We start from the raw sequence: 23,461 nt of genomic DNA, 5'->3' as shown, positions 1-23,461 counted from the left end.
ATATAATTATTCTATTTTAATCTGTTTCACATTCCAGTTCATATTCAATGTCTTGCAATTTTCGGCATGTATAATGTTTTTTATATTTCTTTCCAAAAATACATTAAAATATCTTTAATTAATAAGAATACTCTTGCATTTATCTAGTAATGTCATATTATTTAATATTACAATAAAAGTCAGGCCCTATAACTTCAATAAAATAAAATAAAAAAACATATATATTCTAATATAATTCATGCTTATAGTCTTTAAAGTGTGTTATTTATATGTGATTGTGTAAGATTCGAATGTGCTGTATTTTATAATTAAAAACGCACATTAGTGCAATAAATGAAAAGGTAATATATTGTAAATATATCATGTCACGACTGGGAAGAACCCACCACAGATAGAAGACTTGTGTAGCAGGACGCGTAGCTCCACATCATCCTTCATATGTATGCAGGTACTTACCGAGTGAAACACACGTAGGGAAGAGAACCAGTTTAATTAAGAATTGGTTCCAGAATTATTGCTTCACATATGTTAGGTCATTAGTGCCTTACTGTATCAATTGATGTAATAAACAATAATAAAATAAGAATACTGCTCTATTGAATGCAAAATGGATTCCGACCGTCCCGGGCTTCCAGTGCTGATACTCTGCTGGGTGACAATGAGCCTAATGGCTCTGTTAACAGTTGAAAGCCCTAGCTAGGCACGCGCCTGCTATCTTTAATGAATGAGACAGAGCTGGCAACACTGGATGACCACGTGGTCCCGTCGGTAAACCACCCCCCCCCCCCCTTCCCCAAGAACAATACATGCTGTCTCTGTCTTATCTCTGTCCGCGATCTCTCGCTCTCGGCTTCTCCCAAGCGCTACCTGGCGACCATGATTCACAAACGTGTCCTTGAAGCTTGCCCTATTTATATAGGAAAATACAAACCAAACATTACAGTTGTAAATAGAGCAAATGTGGTAGTTCTTAGAGAATTATGACTACAATAATTAGTTATATGTATTAGTTCTGGTACAGATTTAAACAAAAGTGTGCCCCGAAAAAATGAAATTGCACATGCATCATGTTTTCAAAGACAAATTCTGTACTGGTTGACATTACACTGACCATTTGAGACATGCATTAAGTTCATCAGCTAGTTTAGAGCATGGTATAAGGGGGAGAGTTTGTCGAAAATCAGAATACAATAAAATGAGTACACCATCAAATAGCTGTTCATTTTCTCACCAAACTTTAAGTTTGCGATAAAGAGCTTGTAGATCTTTTTGTTTGTGAGGCATATGCATTCGTCCCATATAAAGAGCATATATGATTGTAGTACTTTACCAATTCCAGAATATTTGCTGAATTGGCATGTTGTTGCCACGATTCCAGATAACGAAATTTCCAGCAAAATTTTTAGTGGCTCATATTTAAACACTCCCATTTAACCTTTGTCAGACCAGTCACCCCAATCTTTTCCTCTACTGGATCTGATTTTTGCCAATGCAATGCATGTCGTGCAGTGTACTCGTCTAACCCCGCTTCTAACGCACATTCACTGGCTGATATTCTCCTCCTCCTCCTCTCCGTGTCAAGCTCTCCGTGTCAAGGAGTGCTTTCCCCAGCAGACTATCAGATCAGGCAGTTCCTGAGAACCCTCCTTACGTGAGCGAGTTTCGGACACGAACACGAGTCGTCTTGCCCAAGACCTCGGCACGTCCCCAGGCTCGGTAGAGCCTCCTTTCCGACTGAGGTTGCGAGTTTTCACTCCCCCCCCCCCCCTCCCCCCCCCCCCTTTTCATAAAAGGCTTCACAGGGAACATTGGCCAGAGCAATGACCTGGGCTAATAACCCCGACGACTCAAGGCTAAGAGACAGCCTTCCTAACGTATGGCCGCGCTACACCACTGCCCCCTGGCGACTTATGTTGTAAGCTATGTCCGCTAGTCCTTTTGCCAGTCGCCAGAGATCGGTACCTGTCCCTCGATTAGCCCCACGTTGTAGCAGACAATTTGATTGAGTCGATATTTACTCGTTTCGGACACCTCTCAGTAGGTCGCGTGGACATCTGCCAGTGCTACCAACTTAGAGATATCGAAGTCAGAGTTTTGTTTATTTACCACTCGGAAAACTACGGACTGAATCATATCATCGGCGAGACGCCCCGCAAGACTCCTGTCCGGCCGTAACTAAAGATGTAGTCAGCTCGGCAAGGGATGCTGTCCCTACAAGTCATTTTAATTAGTTCTTATCCCATCTACATTCATCGTAGAAGTATTTATGCTTCAGTAGTTATATTTAACATATACATATATATTTTTTTAATTATGGAAACGTCCGTGACTTCCGTGATTTTGCGATCTTCGGATCCTGGCGAGCTACGCTTCGAACACTAGAAGCCACCTCCCTGTCTGACAGGGTCAAAGGGTCCAAGAGCCATATCCGGACATAGCAGTTCCTCCTTCGAGTCCTCCAGCAATCAGGACGACTAGGGCGCCCTGAAGACATAAATTCTGTTTCGGCCAGCGAGCACCAAACCTCCGGTGCTAAAGTTTTTTTTTTTTTTAACTTCCCTAACCACTTTTGTATCACGACGTAGACAACATCAAAAACCAGAAATATTTATTTTGGGACTTTATAGCACTTATTGATCACTCTGGGATTGTTTTTTTTCTATCGTTTTATTTCTTTATTTTTGTTTACCGACGCTAAATGAAACCTAATATTCCGTTTAGGGCCGGCCCATAATTTCAGATATTTTACAAGCCATATTTTTAATTATGTAATTTTAATGAGCTTAAATGTAAATTCAATAATTCAACGATTTAATAATTTAATATAATTATAATATATATGTGAATCAATCAGAGGTTATCAATTTCATGTTATAAGCATTACCAGTCAAATAAACATATAGATACTTATATCTAGACGAAATCACACCTTGTTTCTTTTTTTTTTTTACTTTTTTAAACTAAAAGAATCACCGTTACAGCAGTGTATGATAAAAGGTTAGCATTGATATGTAATTTAAACTTATTTTCCAACACTGCACAAACGTAACAAATGTCAGCCTCATCCACATAGACCCTGCCTCAGGCGAGGAAACTGTATGCATATTTACATTTCTTACACCAGTACGTAAAAATAATCTTCTGGTATTTTTCACGGTACATGGCTGAAAACAGCCCCAACACGACCAAAACAGAACCACACCAGATTTCAGACCAAAAAAAACTGACTGTGAATCCCGACAACCCATCAGATACATAAAGAAGGTTAAATAAAGTAGTAATATATATTTTGTTTTGTAAAATGATCCGCTGAGTTTCAATTTATCGTACTTTTTATGTAACTTAGTTTATTAACCAAAAACAAAACTTAATTGAACTGATACCTCAAGGATGACAATAGGTCGTGTCATTTTAAACATAATTTAAATCTTGCAATATTTAATTTATTTTTTATGTGTTGTCAGGGAGTTATGATTTTCGGTCACGTGACTAAGATCAATACAATGGATTGCATTTCAACTAGTGACCTGGAGTTAACATTTGAAATAAAATCGCAAGCATTTGATTGCTGCTTAGTTCTATAGGTTCTTCAGATACCAGCCATAATTTACCCATGTCTTTCGAGTATTCGAACTATGTGATAAGCATTTCATTACTTAAGACCATAGTAGCATTTTTATATTGAAATTCACACATTTATTTGAAAGTAATTGTTATCGTTTAACAGTTAATCAAATTTAAAGAAAAAAAAATTAATTCGATGTAGCAAGAAAATGATTATTACAATTATTGAACGAATTAACACCTTCTTTATTTGACATGTTTGAAAATGTATTTTTAATACATAAACAAATATTATTCAATGTTTTAAACTACAACTGTCAGTATGATACGTGCTAATATCAGGTTTATGAACGAGAAGGACACAGTTTTGGCATAAAAGAAACAAATGATCTCACTACACATTCACCATCTCTCATCTCAAACAAATAACAGATATCTGTAGGCTTTTTTTTGTAAAGACAATATCAACATGAATCTTTAAAAAGTATGTTCAAAAAATCTAAGAACTTAAATTTAAAAGCTGCAACAGCTGATTTTCATGTCTTGGAAATTTCTGGAATTTGCGGTGCCAGTACAAACTTATTGCTTACTGGCCGACGTAATATAGATATTTAGTAAGTAACAACAAAATATTTCGGAGGAAAAAATCTAAAACAAACCTTTGTAGGTATGCTCGCATCCACGATTATTATTGTTTCGAGTTTCAATATATAAAACTCTTTAAGACCTTTGGATTTTTATTTGTATGTATCAATAAGCGTTACAAGAGTTCTGAAAGTATTTAAAATTCTTTCAGATAATTAATATTAACTACACTTATTTCATAAAGACTTTATTTAATAATATAAAATGAAGATTTACTCAGAATTTAACTCATGCCAATGGTAGGCTATGCTATATTTTATTTATTTAGTACAAAGTTATAAATAAGAACAATGATCCACAATACATTACCTAACTATTTTTTATAAAATACAATCATTATCAAATTGTGAATATCAACAATAGCACTCTAAAACTTCTAACAATTATTTAATTCTTATATTAAATATTATTATATTAAAATAATTTAACTTTTATAGCATCTATCCTGAAGCATGTTTGCAAAAATATTTTGTTTATGAAATACATTAATTAATATTGGTTTATAATTTTTCATTAAAATAAATAACAGAATTTTGAAAAATAAGTGAAAATTATAGCCGATCCCTCGCGGGTTAATGCAAGTTTTCGATACACAATATTGTTGCCAAACACATAGGCCTATTCTAACAATCAGTCATCCCGTATAGAAAAATTGGATAGTGCGTTTTGTTAAGAAAGCATACAGCAATCGCTGCTTGAGTTGTAAGATTGGCCTAATAAATTATTTGATTACAGTGAGTTATTTAAAATGGATTTTTTTTCGGGAGTAGTAATATTTTAAGAAGGTAGTAAGTATGTCTTAGGAGGTATTGTATTTAAGGAACACTGAAACATTGCTTTTGTTAACTTTAGTTATTATTGGCTTATTGTATTTTTAAAAAAAGTTAATAGTTGCAATCATTTGAAAATATTGTAAACTTAAATCTCATTTATCGCTGGCACGAAAGTTATAAAATCTGGTATTAAAATATGGTAGTTTTCCGTATGGCACAATTCCGCCTCGCCTCTTCGAAACAGGCGGAAAAGTACCATACCGGAAAGGTGCCATACTTTAAAATCTCATTTATCTATGGCACGAATGTTATTGAATCTGGTAGTAAAATATGGTAGTTTTCCGTATGGCACAATTCCGCCTCGCCTCTTCGAAACAGACGGAAAAGTACCATACTGGAAAAGTACCATACTTAAATATATAATTTATAGCTGCCACGAATGTTTTTGAATCTTGTAGTAAAATATGGTAGTTTTCCGTATGGCACAATTCCGCCTCGCCTCTTCGAAACAGACGGAAAAGTACCATACTTAAATATATAATTTATAGCTGCCACAAATGTTTTTGAATCTTGTAGTAAAATATGGTAGTTTTCCGTATGGCACAATTCCGCCTCGCCTCTTCGAAACAGACGGAAAAGTACCATACCGGAAAAGTGCCATACTTAAAAAGGACACGTGCTGCTTAATGGCATCATTTGAGTTAACCTAAGAAACTGTTGGAGTTGACAGCGCTGTCTACAGACGAATTCTCCACACTATTCTGAGAAAAGAGGTGTTGCAGTCATTCCATGGAGTGTGTAAAAAAATATGGCACAATTCCGCCTCGTCCTTTTTCAAGTATGGTACTTTTCCAGTATGGTACTTTTCCGTCTTTTTCGAAGAAGAGAGGCGGAATTGTGCCATACGGAAAAGTACCATACCAGTATGGTACTTTTCCAGTATGGTACTTTTCCATCGCCCCGTTTTTCTGGCACGGAGTTGTTCCTAAATGCATATACAGAAAATCTGTCGACCCATTTTGAAAAAGTGGATACTACATTTTGTAGTGAAAGCTTGCATAAATCGACTGTTTTAGCTGGTATATCTGCACATTACTTAGTTTGGCAGCAGCGAATTTTATAAAATTAATAATAATTTTTGAGTTGCAAGGGTGATTATTAATGTAGTATTTTTATAGACCTATGATCTAAAAAAGTAAATAAATAAAACTTTTGATAAGGACAGACTTTTGTCAACTACGTTTATTCTTTCATTGGTCTAAATGAAACCAACAAAATTTTATGAAGTTTTGAATTCATAGCATGTTTCGCGCGGCCTAACTCCAGTTTTTCATGCACGGTGTTGTTGCGAAAAGCATATACAGAAAATCTGTCGACCGATTTCGAAAAAGTGGACAGTACATTTTGTAGAGAAAGCTTGTAGCAATCGACTGATGTAGCTGGTATATGTGCACATTACTTAGTTTGGGAGCAGTGAATTTTGTAAAATATAATAATTTTTGAGTTGCAAGGGTGATTATTTATGTCGTATTTTTAAAGACCTATGCTCTAAAAAAGTATATAAATATAAGTTTTGATAAGGACAGACATTGCGTTAACTATGTTTATGCTTTCATTGGTCTAAATGAAACCAAATTTTTTTTATAAAATGTTAAATTCGTAGCATTTTTCGCGCGGCCCAACTCCAGTTTTTCTCGCACGCAGTTGTTGCTATTAGCATATAAGAAAATCTGTCGACCCATTTTGAAAAAGTGGACAGTACATTTTGTAGAGAAAGCTTGTAGCAATCGACTGATGTAGCTGGTATATGTGCACATTACTTAGTTTGTCAGCTGCGAATTTTTTAAAATATAAAAAAAATTTGGGGGCAAGGGTATTTTTTAATGTATATTTTTAAAGATCTATGCTCTTAAAAAGTATATAAATATAAGTTTTGATAAGGACAGACATTGTGTGAAGTGTGTTAATTCTCTCATTGGTTGGAATGAAAGCAATAAAATTTAATAAATAGTTGAATTTCATAGCATTTTTCGCGCGGTCTACTTCCAGTTTTTCATGCACTGAGTTGATAAAAGCATATACAGACAATCTGTCTACCCATTTAGAAAAAGTGGAAAGTAGAATGTATTTCAGAATTTTTTTTCCTTTTTTTTATTAATTAATGTATATTTATAAATATCGTAGTGATAAGACTTTATTTTTATTGTTAATAAAGATCTCTGCTTTTAAAATGTCTAGGGCGGATGTTTTTGTCTAGAGGTTTTGTCTTGGAAACCATCATGGCAGAATACTGTATGTGTTTTGTTGCTGTTTCGCATATACATATGGAACTTGACCGAGGTGAAAATATTACCGGTTATTGAGGTTATATTGTTTTGTCGCATTTTCATTTAAAATACGTATCAGAAATTTTATAAGAAATACCTAATGAGCGGAGTCGTGTATGGTTTTAGCATATGATTTGTCGGTTTGATAGTTCACATTCCTATTCGTTAATTTTTTTCTTGAATTTATTGTATCGAGCTTTAACACATGGACTTTTTCTGTATGGTGCATCAGTTGTATTTGCATTTCTTGCGAGAAATTTCATTATTTCAGTTTTATTATCTTCTTTAGGTTGTGAAGATTAACATAGGTTCATGAGTTTACAGCCTACAGGATCACTGGTGTAGTCACTATTTCATTGATATTTAATACGTACCTTATAGAATCTCTGGTTATCAATGGGAAAATCTTATGATTGTATATGTTTATATCATGGACATCTTTTCAATGCATTTAGAAAGTGAAAGATTTGATGCTTTGAAAAATTAGTGTTAACACATTCATTGTATCATATTTGTATTCATGCCACAGTATGTAAATCAATTTATTTATGAACTATGAAGATATATATTTGTATTTGTTTTTATGTGGCATAGGTTGGAAGAAAAAAAATATTTGAGATACATTTACCATTTATTTAGGCTACTCCATGTTAACTAAAGTGACAAAAAGTTAGGAAAGGTACATGGATAGCTTTTGAAAATATTATTGAGAAGGTCTGTTACATACAGTAATGATCGAACTAGAGTTGGACACACTGTAAAGGAGGGGGAAAGTGGAAACTCATGAAATTGTTTATGTTAATTAAAGGGGAGGAGGGCTGGAGAAAGTTGGGAGCTAGGTTTAACAGAGGGAGGTATAAAGGGAGGGGAGATCATGAGTGGAAGATTCAGAGGAGTGGAGATAACCGAGAGAGGAAAGCAGGTATTTCTGGTGCGGATGGGGCGAGAGTTGGATGGGCTTGAAAGGGGGATACTGGATGTGAGAGGAGGAAAAGACTTACAGAGGAGGTTTTAGAATTTTAGGAGAATGAGTTGGAGAGAGAGAACTCCTTTCCACCAGGCGAAAGCTCAGTCGCAAGCGTATGTTCAATCAACCAATTAATCAAACACTTAATGGCTGTAGCAGATGAATTAACATAATGGCAAGAGACTGCTGTCGAACTTTAAAAATTGTTGAATATGCATTTTGTTCATAAAGGCTTCAAGCAGTTTATCTTCTTGTATGTACTTAGTATAATGGAATAAAAAAAGTACATACTATTACAATATTTTCATAAGGCACATAGCTGCCGATTCAGCATATGGGAAATACACACACCTTAATATCTAAATTTGTGCAACTTGTGATTTTTTAGCCTGTAAGGTAATTAATATTCATGTTACATTTACGCAACATCCTGTGTATAAAAATTGTTCACATACAAAATTTTAAATTAATCATATGAGTGTGAAGTAAACGTGTTCTAATATTATACTGCTTCTAAATATAGGTTCTTGAAGGCCTGGATGGTTTTGCCACTGTATGTATAATCTATTAACTTCCCATAATAATATGATATTGAAATTCACTTCAATCTAGGTTGCCAAATTAAAATGAGTTTTGCCTATTATGTTAACCGAAGAATTAAAAAACTTTTATGTTATTTTATCAAGTACAATTTGATTCATTATATTGATTATATTTCTCTTAAGATGTTGAAAGCAGTGTTTCTAGGCCCTACCAATTACTTTTTATGTCTTTAATATATGAAATATATGCTTACCATGAAATATAATAGGAAGTAATAAATATTAGTGGAATTCATGTGGGTTTAAGATTGGAGATAATAATTTTTGCTATTAATATCAATTTATATGTCACTGAAATATTATATTTGTACATGTTTTTGTATACATACACATATAAAATTACAAACATCACAAGAAATATTATATATTGTCACTATCAATTGAAATTAACAAGAACACCATTTACAAGGACAGACAATAACATTTCTTTAGCTTAATCTTTTAATATATTATGTGTATAATTTTTCTGGTATTATTATTACGAGATATAACAACTAAACATATGCAAGATTTGCCCTATTAAGAGAGTTGATGATTGTTTTTTGTTATTTTGAATAAACATTCCGCATGCATGCATGCATATATCAAACATAATTTTTTTGGGGTCTAAAGATCATAAATCAAAAAGCTATGTAAAAATATTCTAAAAGCTGTTTAGTTCAGTTTTAATAATCTAACCCTATATTTTAAAGGTATGGAACATTCTTTGTGTTTAGCATGTGAGCGTAATTCATTTTTAGAGCTGAGAAAGTTGGACTAAACACGTTATTAGCAAGTACAAAATGTTAATTTTTTTTTAAATAATGTATAATATATTGTATTTTTACTATCATTACCATTATTTGCAAATATATTGGCCATAAATATTTTTTCCCCCATCGACTTATAGAGTCACCAGGTTCTATACAACATTCAAACACTCTTTTTTCTCTCCTGTAAAATTCGCAAAACGTGACTTAACACATTCTTCCCGTGGAGTCTCCTTATACAAGAGTGCGTACAAAACTTAAAAATCAAATACAAAAACATTAATTTATTATATAGCATAAATTTTTTTTGGAAGGACCTTATTATTGATAGTTATAAAACTGAACTATTTCAGTAAACTTTAAAATTGTCGACATAAAACCTTTTCCAATTAAAAATTCTTCAAATCTAATTTTTCTTTTAAACTGTATTTCTTACTTTTGTAATACCATTGTGTGGTACGGTTTAATAAGGTGTAAAACACCTCAAATCATGAACTTTTAGGCTTAAAGCTAACAACTTATTGCACATAGGGCCTACATTTTAATATTAAAAAAATACTTAAGTAGTTGTGAAGTGGGTAAATATATATATTTACAGCAAGTCAAATTATTCCTGTTGGAAAATATATTTATTTTGGAATTTTGCTAGAATTATTATTATTTGTTCCCCATTTTCCCTAATTTGTTTTTAATTTAATGAGAAGAATTAAAGAATTATCTTTTTATATAAAATTATTACTAAAACTATTCAATGAGATTAGACTATATTATATAAATTAGGGAGTAAAGAATGTTACCAAGTTATTTATTTATTTAAAATTGTGACATGCTCACTGACAGTTGTTAGACTCGAATATATAAGACAAACACTAGGTTACCACCGCAACATACGGACTCCCGCCCTCATCTGCACCATAACAGCCAAGGCCCGAAGGCAAGAGTACTATATGTTAGTGAAGATAAGACATAAAACAAACACAACAACAACCACATCAAATACAATACTACCACAAACATTATTAAATGCATTAAACACAAAATAATAGACAAGAAAAAAAAAACAAATATCTGTTATCACTATTATTACATTATTAACTGAAGAATTTACTAAATTGCATAGCTTCAACATTACAAATTGAATCAAATTAAATTATTTATCTCATTATATTAAAAATATAATTTATTTTATTTGTTTATTTTACCTGCAGCGACAAACAATATAAAACAATAAAAAAACAAATTTTAGTACATAACAAGTACAAATACAAACAAATCCTATTTACTTAGATAGTAAAAAAAAAAAAAAAATAATAAATAAATGTATCAATTGAAGTAAAGTCAGATATCAAGTTTTTCAAAGTTACTAATTAATCTATAAAGAATATCATTTGTTCTATGGTAAGTAGGTACTTCATGTTTGTAATCATTGAGGAACTCTGATTCCAGAATTATCTAAGATATATTGACAGTAAATTTTGGAGCTGTAACATTTTTTGATAAATGTAGCTTCTAGGTATACTCTACGATGAGCAAGTGACACTAAGACAGGAGTAGAAAGTTGCTTATCTTTTACAAACTTAATAACTTTTTTTTGTATATTTTCGATATTGGCGCAGTCAGTTTCATTTATGGAATTCCAAATAACAGAACAATATTCAAGTTCAGATCTAATAAGAGAAAAGTAGAGAGAAAGAATTGAATCAGCATTAGAAACATAAAAAATCCCATTTGGCACAGCCTACAGGCGTAGGTAGATTTCCAAGTAACAAATTCTTCCCGAAATATTTTGTAAAATTCTATAAACTCTTGTAACAATTTAAGAACTTAATGTTGCCTACATAAAATCATATATGTTCACTAATATTTGAAAAATTATTTATACACTTAGTATGGGAGTTATTTTTTTATTTTCACCCCCTTACTTTTACGACCCTTTGCAGTAATGGTTTGTCTAATCAAAAAAATGTTTCAGACAAAAGTTTTAGATAAAAATAACACGATTTACATACAATTTGAATGGAGTTGATAGTATAATTAGTAAGGGAGTTATGATTTTTGTTTTAATTTCACCCCTCTTTTTTTCAACCCTTTACAGAAATTTATCGTCTAATCAAAATTTGTTTCAGACAAAAGTTTTAGATACAAATGATAAAATAATACATAAATTGTAAGAATTCGATGTTATGCCTATGACGTGAGCTATGATTTTTTTTGTCCGCCAACCCTTGTTTTATCAACCCCTTACAGTTGTGGTTGGTCGCATCAAAATTTTTCTAGGATCGAAATCTATGGTATTACTCTGCAAAAAAGTAATAACAAAATCAATTCACCATATGTATTACATATAAAATAGCATATTGTGTATTAAAACACTGCCAACAACACCATCACTGCAGAATTACAGTTACTGCAGAGTAAAGCTTTCTGAAAAATAAGGTGACTAATAACATAGGTACATTAAAGGTAATCTGAAGAAGCTGCAACTCTGCAGTATTACACTTTTTCGTTCCTTATTTTTATCTTATTTGTATTATATGATTTTCTCACAGCCACTTTTCTTTGCATCCTGTTAAGTGTAATGTGGCTTATAAAATATGCTATACATATAACTGAGGATAAGTTGGTACGGTTGTGGATTCGAATCCGAGATTCGAATCTAACTTATCCTCAGTATACATATATGGAGATAAAATGCTTAAAACAATAATACTTGAACATAATGAATTTAAAGGCAATTTCTAAAAATATGCCATATAACAACTAGGTAGCAATCTGTTGCCATTTTATTGAATACATTAATTATACAGTTAAGTATTACATTATATGATTTACCTGCTGTGCCATAATTGTAGCTGCTTCGCACAGAGTATGTTTGCCCTAACTTTTTCAGTTCATCCAAAAAAATTCCATATTGATGCTCTCCATCCAAAAAACCAGAAATACTTTTCTCCGCTTCACTGAAAACATAGTTTTGCAATAAGCCTTGAAAACTCTGCTGACCAGCATGGGACATGTTGAATTACAACATTTGCGCGCGCGCGTTTTTTCGAAAATTCCGAAGTTGCACGAACATGAGTAATCGGGCGTTTTCGGGCGTGTACGAAAGGCCCAGTGAATCGTAGGCTTCCCGAACAAAAGACATAACGTAAACAAAAGTGAAGGAAAAATTTAATTTTTATTGTTTGAGGCAATGGGATTTATTAAACGTTATGAAGTATCTGCAATCAAGATCTGTCTGAGTTAGATGAATTTTGTAATGTATATATATAAACTGTATTTCATTCTAAAATGTCTAACAAAATATTACACTATAAAAATCTGCTTAATTACGCCGGGCTCATTACAGATAACACCAAGCACAAATGTGGTATGTATCTCATTATTAAAAACATTTTACTTCATTCCAAATAATTTGTCTGAATCGCAAAAAAATTGTATCATAATATTCTTTATAGTTAATACTGAAGATTAGATGAAAGTCTTGGATAATCTGCAAAGTATCGTTAAGATAATTGCTGATTACGAATAATTGAAAAGTACCCGTAATCGCCGATTACAATTAATCGTATCCGCATCGGTGCACCACTACTTCAAATTATTTAAAACTAGTGAGCATGACATATGAATATATACAGTAAAACTCATTATGACATTGCTGCAAAATAGGTTGTCCCGCTTATTAACTGATGAAATTATTCCCTTAAGGGTGAAGCCATGGTACATATTTGATTTGTTACGGAACGACAGTTTGGAGACACATTTTGTGCCTAATTTTTTTATAAATAATATAATTGTATTATGGCACTCTTGTTAACACTGTATTAAGTCCATTTGAACCAATTTTTTTGCATTTTTAAGTATAATACTAGTAGAGGAATTAATCTTTGCATAGCTTGTTACGGAAGGACATCAAATTTACATCAATCATGAGCTAGAGAATTCTTATTAACTTTTCTCCTAAAGTGGTTGAAATAGTGAAATGTAGTTTATCGACCTGATGTCATACCATGTTGGCACTTTTTCGGAGAAATTATTAATTTCTTTTTCTGACTAATTGATAATTTCTTTTTCTGACTGATTAATAATTACCTTGCTTACATTTATTTTAAATGTTTGTATGTATGTATACATATGCATATATGCATGTATATATACACACACATATTTTTAATTACTACTATAAACTGTGGACATTCTAATGTTATTACACATATTACAACATCACAGTGTATGGCAATTTGTAATGTCAAATAACTCAAGTTCCATTTTTGTTTATCTATTATAAAAAATGTTATACGCTTTTTGCATAGGTAGTTTAGAAGTGTAATAAGTGTAACAAATCTTAAGCTCATATTCATACTACAATGGGGCAAAGAAAATTAACATATCGCATTATAGTCCAGGAAACAAACACCAAAAGAGGCACAAAATTGTGAGAAATTTGTCCAAAACTGAATTTTTCGACAGTGCTAGAGTCAACTATGCTTAATGACATACCAAAAGTTTACCGCTTTAGACCTTGTGCGGATCACTGAAAACATGCAGTTCAGTCCTAGATGACAGCAACATACAGCAGTACATTAAAATGATTACTTTTTACGCATTTTTTAACGTAGTCTCCATAAATGCATTAAAATAATCTAGAAACGCTATTCGACACAACCACGTGAAAAAATATTTCATTGTTGAATATTAAAGATGAAATAAAATCAATCATGTTATTATGTTCTTTTTTTAAACAGTCATTGAAATAAAAGTATGATTTACATACTCATTCAGATGTAAGGCGGTATAGCGCAATTAGTTGAATAGCTAGAATAGCCTAAGCGTCGGCGTGTGTACCGTCCTGCGGCGGTGCTCCAATCGCAGCAAGCCAGCGCGACGGGCGTTGCATGCTACCTTGATGGCCAAGTTTCAAAGTTCTGAATATTTTGTTTAGTGATTGCTGCAGACTTGTTGCGTTTATTCGATTAAACAAATTTAAGTTAACTTAACGCTAATAAGATAACAATTTAATCACTTCTCTCCTGTGATATGGCTCCATAAAATTGCAATAAATTTATTATTTTAATCATGATAAAAGGATTAAACCGAAATACCAAGTTTAGAAATGATGTATTTAACTACTACACGCCCAAGCCAACTGTGGTCCCGAGGAGGGGAGTGACGGGAGTGCTGGTGTCGCAGTGAGAGAAGGGTGGGGAATGAGGAGGGGTTGGCAGTAGGGGAATACCATTAGCTGTGGAAGCAAGGAGTATACACATGCGTTCATAAGTGTACGCAACATGTAAGCATGATTACCTGGATGAAACGATGGCCATGAAGCGCAGTCGTGCAGTAAGAAATGTTGTGATAAGGTGAAGGTACAGTCGTATGAAACAGCGAAACACAGTGTCTACGAAGATGTCACAGTGTGTACTAAAGTGTGTCACAGCATCACATCGTACCGTTTGTGTTATAATAATTATTTCACTCAGCACCATATTTAACATACATGTCGGTATACATTTGCCTATAATCAAAGAAAATATTGTTTGTGTGATTAATTAATGAAAAAAATGCAAGAAACATTTCAACACAGTTTCGTGCACGTAACAAACGCCCACTCAGCCATTTAGTTCAATTCCTGATATATTACCATTGGAATATGTGCTGCTGTTGTCCGAAAAGTCCCATTCACTGTCTGAGCTGGACTCGCCAAAGTTAACAACAATTTTCTCAATTTCATGCTCCATTAGACAGTCACCCGTCCAGTACTCTGCTTCTATATGTTTTAGATGAAAAATAGCATTTGCCATTCTTCTTTGGTGACGCAATGGATTGCTTCTGTTGTGCTGTTTTCAATTGTACGTGATCATTGAGCGACATTTTTTTCAGCAACACGTGATTTCACAATGTTCCATACATAACTCAATAGCATTAAGCTCACAGTGGTATGGTGGTAATCTTATTACTTCATGCCCATGTTCTTCTAACATCTCATCTATGCAAAACCTGGGAGGTGGACGTCGACCACGAACGAGCTGGAGGAGTTCACATTTTGTCATATCATTGTCATGCGGAATGTTGTTGTTCTGTAACCATTGGATGATATCTTGTTTTCATGTATCGGGTCTTGGTGGCTTATTTAACTGAACGGAATGATAAGGGGCATTATCCATTACAACCAACGAATTAGCAGGCAGATTTGGAATAAGCTTGTCTTGCACCCATCTGGAAAAGTTTGCGAAGTTCATCTCTTCGTGATAATCTCCACTTTTACCTTTGGACTTGAAAATGAGATATGCACCTGGAATGAAACCTAGATAGCAACCTGCATGTACGATTATCCAACGTTGACCAGCGCAGTCATTCTTCAAAACACCGGGTGTTTCTTTGTCTTGCCAACACTTGCTTACTGTGTACGTCGGGTGAATCCATGTTTCGTCAATGTACACAACTGTTTTTTTCTTTTCACCAGCCTGCTCATTTTCTGTCATTCGACGTAAATATTTGCCCCCACAAGCAACAATGTCATTGCGTTCCATTAATATTTTCCTTTTATCCTTGCGTTTTTTGAACCGGAAACCCAATTTATGCAGGATTTTGCTCAAAGTTTCTTTTCGTCCAGGGAAATTTATTTCTTCTTGTAACACTGTAAGAAGCTTATTAAGTGTTGTAACCTCTTCTTTTACCGTATAAAACTATAGTACGGTGCGCCGTATTACCCCAAGGTCAAACTCATCAACCGATATCTTGTTACTACATGCTTTTATTTTCTTTCCTGGTGTGCGCAAAATTCCCCCACTCATAGCGGCTTCTTTACTTTTTTTTCTAATTTTGCATATAGTTCCTTTCGATTTACCTGTCGCTGCGGCCGCACTCTTTGTTGCATTACATAATGGATGGGTAAGTTTGCCTGATGCCTTCTCCTGATCACAAAATGCAATCACATTGCTAATCACTTCCCTGCACTGGCTATGTAGAGTTTTGTGTTTGTTGTACTGCCCAATGCCATTTGTCAATACACGTTATATTACAGTCATGCACGCTTCGAAACCTTGCTCCGCTTTAAAAGGATCGTGAAATACTGGAACAGCGATACTCCCGTATCTGCGCACTGTGTCGTGACTTGTGGTAACAACTCTTCTTGCCGTCCCACCCGCGACATGACGCGCTTCGACCCTTGAGGCGGACTAGGGAAAGGAGGGGACAGTGTGGCGGAAGGGATGACGGCGGAGGGAGGGGTCCGTCTGACCTTGGGTAGTTCACATTTTTCCCGGGACCACAGTTGGCTTGGGCGTGTAGTACATAGCTAAAACAATTAGGCACGCTTTCCTTCTCATTAAAATTTTGATTGAAGCTTTTATTATTAATTTGAATAAAATATATTTGGAATGGGAAAATGGAATTGCTAATGAGCAAGCAAATTGCAAGAAGCCTATCATATCTGAAATGTGCTATGATTGTAAACATTTTTAACGTATTTGTTTGTTACTTTTGTCATAGTTAACTAGGCAAAGTAACATATTGCCAGATTTCAGTTTTGTAAATGATTTTGCAGTTTCATTGTTTTATTTTGTAAATAGTAAATTGTGTAAATATCGTAACACTTAAAAGTCACTATTTAAACTTATTTTGATATTGGTACTGACAATCAAAATATTGTGAATGTAATAGAAACTGTGTGGACAGATTTGTGTATGTTAGAATAGTTATAAAACATTTTTAATTGTTACTGAGAAATTGTTATTTGTGCAAACCGTTATTCGTGGACGACGCGGGCTTTCCGGGCCTCTTGTGAGTTTGCTGTAGCACCACTTATCGTGACTCGCATAATCTCCCCATTATACAATCATTAATCAGTGTTCCGAAACTATTTTTCTGTAAATGTTAGTTACAAGCTGTATGTAGTCAGATAATAAATTCAGACCTGCCAACTCTCACGATTTTGGTGTGAGGCTCACGATTTTAAGGTCCATCTCACGCCCTCACGCCAAAATAGTGTTTCCTCACGATTTTTCGGGGCCCCAAGATTTTGTTTGTAAAAGTTACAAAACAAGTTTTACGAAAGCTTACAGTAACGAGTTTTCATCAATACTCGAGTCATGTAAAGGAAGCAATTTTGCGTTTTGTAGTGTGTGCTGTGCTGATTTTCTATCTCGCATAGTGGAAGAGGAGACATTGTGAAACATGTCGCTACAAAAAAACACAAACACGTGAAGTGTATTGCTACCAATAAAAAAATTAATTTTGCTGTGAACAGTGATAATAATGTTACACGAGCAGAATGTTATTTTACATCTTTTTTAGTTGCAGCCCTGCATGATCACTACACGACAGCTCTAAATTATGTTCAACTAAATTAAATCTGCAAACTATAATTTTTTGAAATAAATTTTGAAGAACAGACCATGTAACATATGCACAGGTATGTCACTTAAATTTAAAGATTCTCATTTGTTGTTTTTTATATCTAACCTGTATTTATGGGCCTGAAAATTTTTATCGAGGACCTCATGATTTTTTAAATTTGAATGTTGGCAGGTCTGTAAATTACAAATTTAAGCTTTCAAAAACATGCATTTTGTTACTACAAATAACACAAACATTTATTAGCTTGTTCTTCTTGGAAAAGAATTGTACATGTTTATTCACCTTTATCATGTTTTCTTGATTAATATATATTAAAAGGCATAATCGTTACAGGTTTTAAATATTTTTAGTGTCCTGATGCTGGTCCATTATTTACTAGTTTGCTTTTAGCGGGAAAAATAAACTAAACACCTCAAAGTATAAATGTTTGTATTGCAAACATGAAAACCACAAAAAAAGAAAAATACGAGCCCCACATTAATATGGAACTATTTGTTAATATTTGTTTGTGTATAACAAAGTGACTGCGATGACAGTAATTACCTACTGTTGGCCAACAAAGTAAAAACATTGGGGTGTGGTTGTGTCGTGGATACGGCCGTGTGTTTTACGTGAATATGTGTACATAATGGGTAGAGTCCCAGAAAATTAGCATTTGAATGTATATATTTTTGTATATTAAAAATTAAATTTAGCATTTTGTAGCATTTTGAAAAAACACTTTTTATGTGTTTAAAACCTGACACATCAAAATATAAGAATACCTACTGGTAAATGTTAGATAAAGTTTACCCAGGTAAATAAAATTTTAATAGATTGACAAAGAATAATCACACTCTCTCTCTCCTCCTCTTTCTAATAATCTCTTACGCATACAAACACACCTGCTGACTGGGCTGGCTCTGCATGCTTGTTCCCTCTCTATCTCTTCACAATTCCTATCGCTTACGCACATACCTACACATACTTGTCTTCCTGGCTGGCAACCACAGGTATATTGCCGCTGTTGCACTTGCCATGTACTACTTGGAAACAGTTTAAAAACAAAGAAACATTTCTTAAATGCGGTATTGCCATCTTCAACAGTGTTTGGGAGATTTTTGTGCATTCACAGCAGTACAGTGGAACCTCGCTACGACGAGAGCTGACAATGGCGAGAAAAATCCTCATTACTACAAGTTCTCTTAGTAACCGAATTTATAAGATTTAAGTCAAAGTTTAAATACTGAACATTCCCAAAATATCTTAATGTCGCACAATATATCGCAAATGGTACCTTTCCGTGAAAAAACACATAGAATAAAAGTTGTAGCAAATTATATTTCTATTATAAAAGGTCTCTGTGATTTTTTTGTATCTGCAACAGTTTTTGTTTTAATCGCGAATGAAATAGTCTGACTCATGACCGTGCTCCGAGATGCAGCAAAAAAAAAAACAGCTGTCACCATCACCTTGCTGGGTCAGGGAGGGGGGGTAAGTTGAGAGGAGAAAGAAAAAAACTGGAGGGAGGGAGGGAAGGAAAATGGAAAGGTGAGGAAGGGGAGAAAGGGAGAAAGACACAGAGACACACATGCACGCCACACCCTCAGACGCAGCAACACACACAAAGGCTGCTTTGTTTTTAGATCACTCCTCTACTGAAAGCCAGTGCAGTAGCCAGTACCATCAACAGGAGGGTAAGGGCAAATAGCCTACGCCACGAGAGAGTGAAAGAGAGTGAGTGTGGCAGAAATGGAGGGAGGACGTGTGGTTTGTCACCAGAGTCCCGCCCACTTGTTACCCCTCCAAGGGCCGGCTACCTAGTACCTCGTGAGTCAGTCCGCCGGCGCCGGCTTAAACACACAGTATGCGGTCTGGTGGTTATCAGTCCGTGTTAATACTACATGAATGGTTTTTTTTACCCAAACAGTAGGCGTTTTTCTTTGTTTGAGAAGATGCTTTTTAAATCACTCTAGCAATTTTAATTTAGCATGATTTACGTAGTCCAATCGACAGTGCATTACAAAACTGTCGTAACTTCGAAGGTCTCGTAGTATCCCTTACTCGTAATTATGAGGTTCCACTGTATTCACATTGATCGCAGAAAAACTAATATTTAGCATTTTATCGTGGTTATTTTGCATTTGCTAATTTTCCGGGACTCCAGTAATGGGTAACATTTTCTTTGAGCGTATTATATGTATGTAATAATTATTTTTCAAACACTAAGAAGTCCTTTGGATTTCCAATATCTAATCGCTTGGATGCGTTCATTCTTTTATGTTCCCGTCACCACTTCACTCTGTAAAATGATGTTTTTTTTGGTATCCTTTAACCGGTTTTTTGTTATCCAGAAAATTTTTACATAAAGATTGTTTGGAACTACCCTTAACCCATTTCTACTCCGTTCGTTGTTAAGGAACTCGACCGAGAAGTTCATTTATATATTTCATTTATCTGTCTGGAAGTCATTGGTGCAAACTTACGATGATTATTCTGTTCATATATCTATATACATACCTATTTGAAATCTCGTGATCATGAAACCAAAAACTGATAAAATAATTTATGGAAGCGGCTACATAGTGACGGCTTCAATAGGTAGTATCTTCTATATCGATACTTTTAAATGCATAGGCTGTAAGACAGCCATTACAAAATTAACAAAATGATAATGACATTTTTCTTGTCTACTTAAGGCTGGCAGAGTATCCATAAGAAATTATGTAATCACTGGTTTTGTTGATGTTTGCTGGCAAAAGGGTTTCACGTAGAAATGTTTTAAGCTTAATTGTTATAATAAGATAAGTTATTAGTTAATTGGTTTGTCCGAGAGTGCGCAACACTCGTTCACTCACTCCCCTCCCTACAGCTCATTCATCGGTCGCTACTGGATTCAAATTTATGCCACATCTGTAAGGTTATAAACTATGGCAGATGCAAATAATCGAACAGCTACGCAAATTATCTGTGAAGGCTGTATGTTATTTTGGGTGATAAAAGATGATCTGTTACCACACCTGGAATCACAAACCACAAAGGCTTTGATTCATGGTGAGAATGATTATTTAACTGTACAAATGCCTTGTTGACAATGTAAGTATTTAGATTTTTTTTTTTACAAATCCTCTCACGAAATAAATTTCTTTATCCGCCATTGATTATAAGGAACTTACCAAATGAAATTAATGTTTTTTTGCATTTCTTTGTGGACAGTGCAGAATATGAACTTTAAGGAAATCATTTTGGTAGCATGTTAAAAGTTGAATTTTTTTGTCTATTTGTCTCATGTGTAAATAATAAAGAAATTGCATGTTTCGTATTCATCTTTCTTTTGTGGATTTGGATCAGGAAAATGTGCATTTGTAATTGTTTTTTATTTTTTTAGATATGAACTAGTCTACCTTACCTGAAAATAAATTATTATAACATATTTGTTGTAATCAATGTTTATAAATGTGATTCTTTTTTTATTACACTTTACGAATGCGGAATAAATAACTTCAGGTCTTCCCAAACTGAGGTAACCGTAAAAAATGTTTAAATTATATGATGATTGTGCATGTTTGTAATGAATTATTTCAAGATTTATGTTTTAAATGGTAGTATAATAAAAATATATATTTATTTGAAATGTGTATTATTGTATTACCTTGAACCATAGATAGCATCAATTATTGGGTGCAGCATGGTAATTTTTTTAAAACAAAATTTAAAGTGCGTAAGTTGCTTTCTGGTGTGCCGTCAAGCTGGTCTCCGCTCTCCCGCAGATTGTCACCTCGACCAGCCATGGTGGGTCTTGACCTAAATGGAAGAGAGGGGGAGGGCGGAGTAAACCTGGCAACACTGTGGTTCTAGCCCTGCCCTGCGCATGCGCAGACTAGACCCATCACCTTGCCAGGGGAGTGTGGGGGAGTGGGCAGGCTGACTGCCTTCACGTGTCTGAAGGAGAGAGGAGAAACAAACCCTCCCCATCTGATGTGGGGGAGGGGGGGAGAACCATTTTGAAGCGCGCCAAGCCACGAGTAAAAAAAAAAACTTGTTCAGTTATTCTGTTTAAACTTTAATACTTGATTGCTAATCATACATGGCGGAGCGGTTTGTCAGAGGGGTGTGGTTTGCAGGTACTGTTCCTGCCGATGACGTGCCTGCTCCCTCATGTCTGATAGTTCCATGTGGGGGTTCTCCACCCATCCTCCCTCCGTTGTCGCCGCGGCCACGCGGCACTCTCCTGGGAGGGCCAATTTTTGTCACTGCACAAGCCCAGGGCCGTTTTATGAGAATGCAAGGCCTGGGGCAACAATGTTCGGAGGGGCCCCCCCCCCTTTTTTTTTATTATAGTGATAATTTTCAGATATGAAAAACTCATATTTGCATTGACATGTATGTATGTAATAACTAACATAAAAAAGGACAAGTAGAACCATAATGAAATGCAGCCTGTATACGCAGAAATATGAAACATATTTATGCAGGGAAAAGAAAATAATGTATAACAAATTTTCTAGTTGAAATGGAGTAACATTTCATAGCCAACACCCACCCCCAATATTTCTCTGCTTCATTTACGAAAGTCTTCAATCTTTCTGAAATATTTACACAATTTTATGAGTTGCAGATCACGACAAATCAAAATTACATATTTATTAACTCACTTTGCAATGAACTTCTTCCTTGCCTTTTTAGCAGCAAACAAGTTAATGAGTCCATCAAAAGCTGTTCACAAGATCATGTTCTGTAGAAATCACCGCTAACGAGTCGAGGTACAGGGGCTCCTCCGGCCACAGCCTGGCCAGCGTATGACACTCACGAAACAGGGCCTTGATGGCGGTCAGCGCTCGGACCGCGGCTTCAGTCCAGCAGTACTTAGTTTTGGGTAGAGGTGGGTCGAAAAGTATCAACCTGATACTTTGGCACTGATACGCACCTGTATCAGGAACGGCAAACGAGTACACTTGAAAAGTATCAAGTACTTTAGTATCAGTTCAGAATTCGCCTGGAACAACACCACGGCCAATGTGCGCAGAACCCGATCGCAGATGACTGTCACTTGGGCGGAGCTTGTGAAAGGGGAGGGACCATGAACGACGAATAAGGGATAAAGAAGGAAAATAATGTAGTGGAGGAAGCGCAGGGGAAGGCGTTGAAGGAGAGGCTCAAAGGGAAATTGTTAAGAGTCGTTTGGTTATTGTCCCACATCAAAGTACGCTCAGTGCGCAGTGCGTGCACAGTCTCGTTCAATAATAAAACTAATGAAATTTTAATATTAAAAAGTACATTAATACAAGATATAATATTTATATTTGTTCACCTAACAGCTATGAAAATGCAAATAAATTCTCAGTTGACACTAATAACAGATGTAATCAACATTAGGACTTTTTTTTCCGAAAACAATTAGTAACTAGTGTTTTCATACATTAAAAGATTACGATTTTATCAAAAATTAAAAATTTAAAAAAAAAAAACAGATACGTACATTAGTGAGCATACTATATCA

At 34.6% G+C, this 23,461-nt stretch overlaps 1 long non-coding RNA gene across 1 annotated transcript; it reads right to left on the bottom strand.

Moving 5' to 3' along the window:
* Nucleotides 1–22,008: 22,008 nt before the first annotated feature.
* LOC134539572 (uncharacterized) lies at nucleotides 22,009–23,159 on the bottom strand. The gene is made up of 2 exons (XR_010076330.1): nucleotides 22,617–23,159; nucleotides 22,009–22,214 (listed from the first exon to the last, which is right to left on the bottom strand). It is a non-coding gene; the product is annotated as an uncharacterized LOC134539572 (long non-coding RNA).
* Between the last annotated feature and the right edge of the window lie 302 nt (nucleotides 23,160–23,461).

The sequence above is a fragment of the Bacillus rossius genome, chromosome 15, assembly GCF_032445375.1.
Source record: "Bacillus rossius redtenbacheri isolate Brsri chromosome 15, Brsri_v3, whole genome shotgun sequence".
Taxonomy (NCBI): Eukaryota; Metazoa; Arthropoda; class Insecta; order Phasmatodea; family Bacillidae; genus Bacillus; species Bacillus rossius.
Note: the sequence above shows the minus strand (reverse complement) of the source record. Positions and strands in the feature narration are given on the sequence as shown.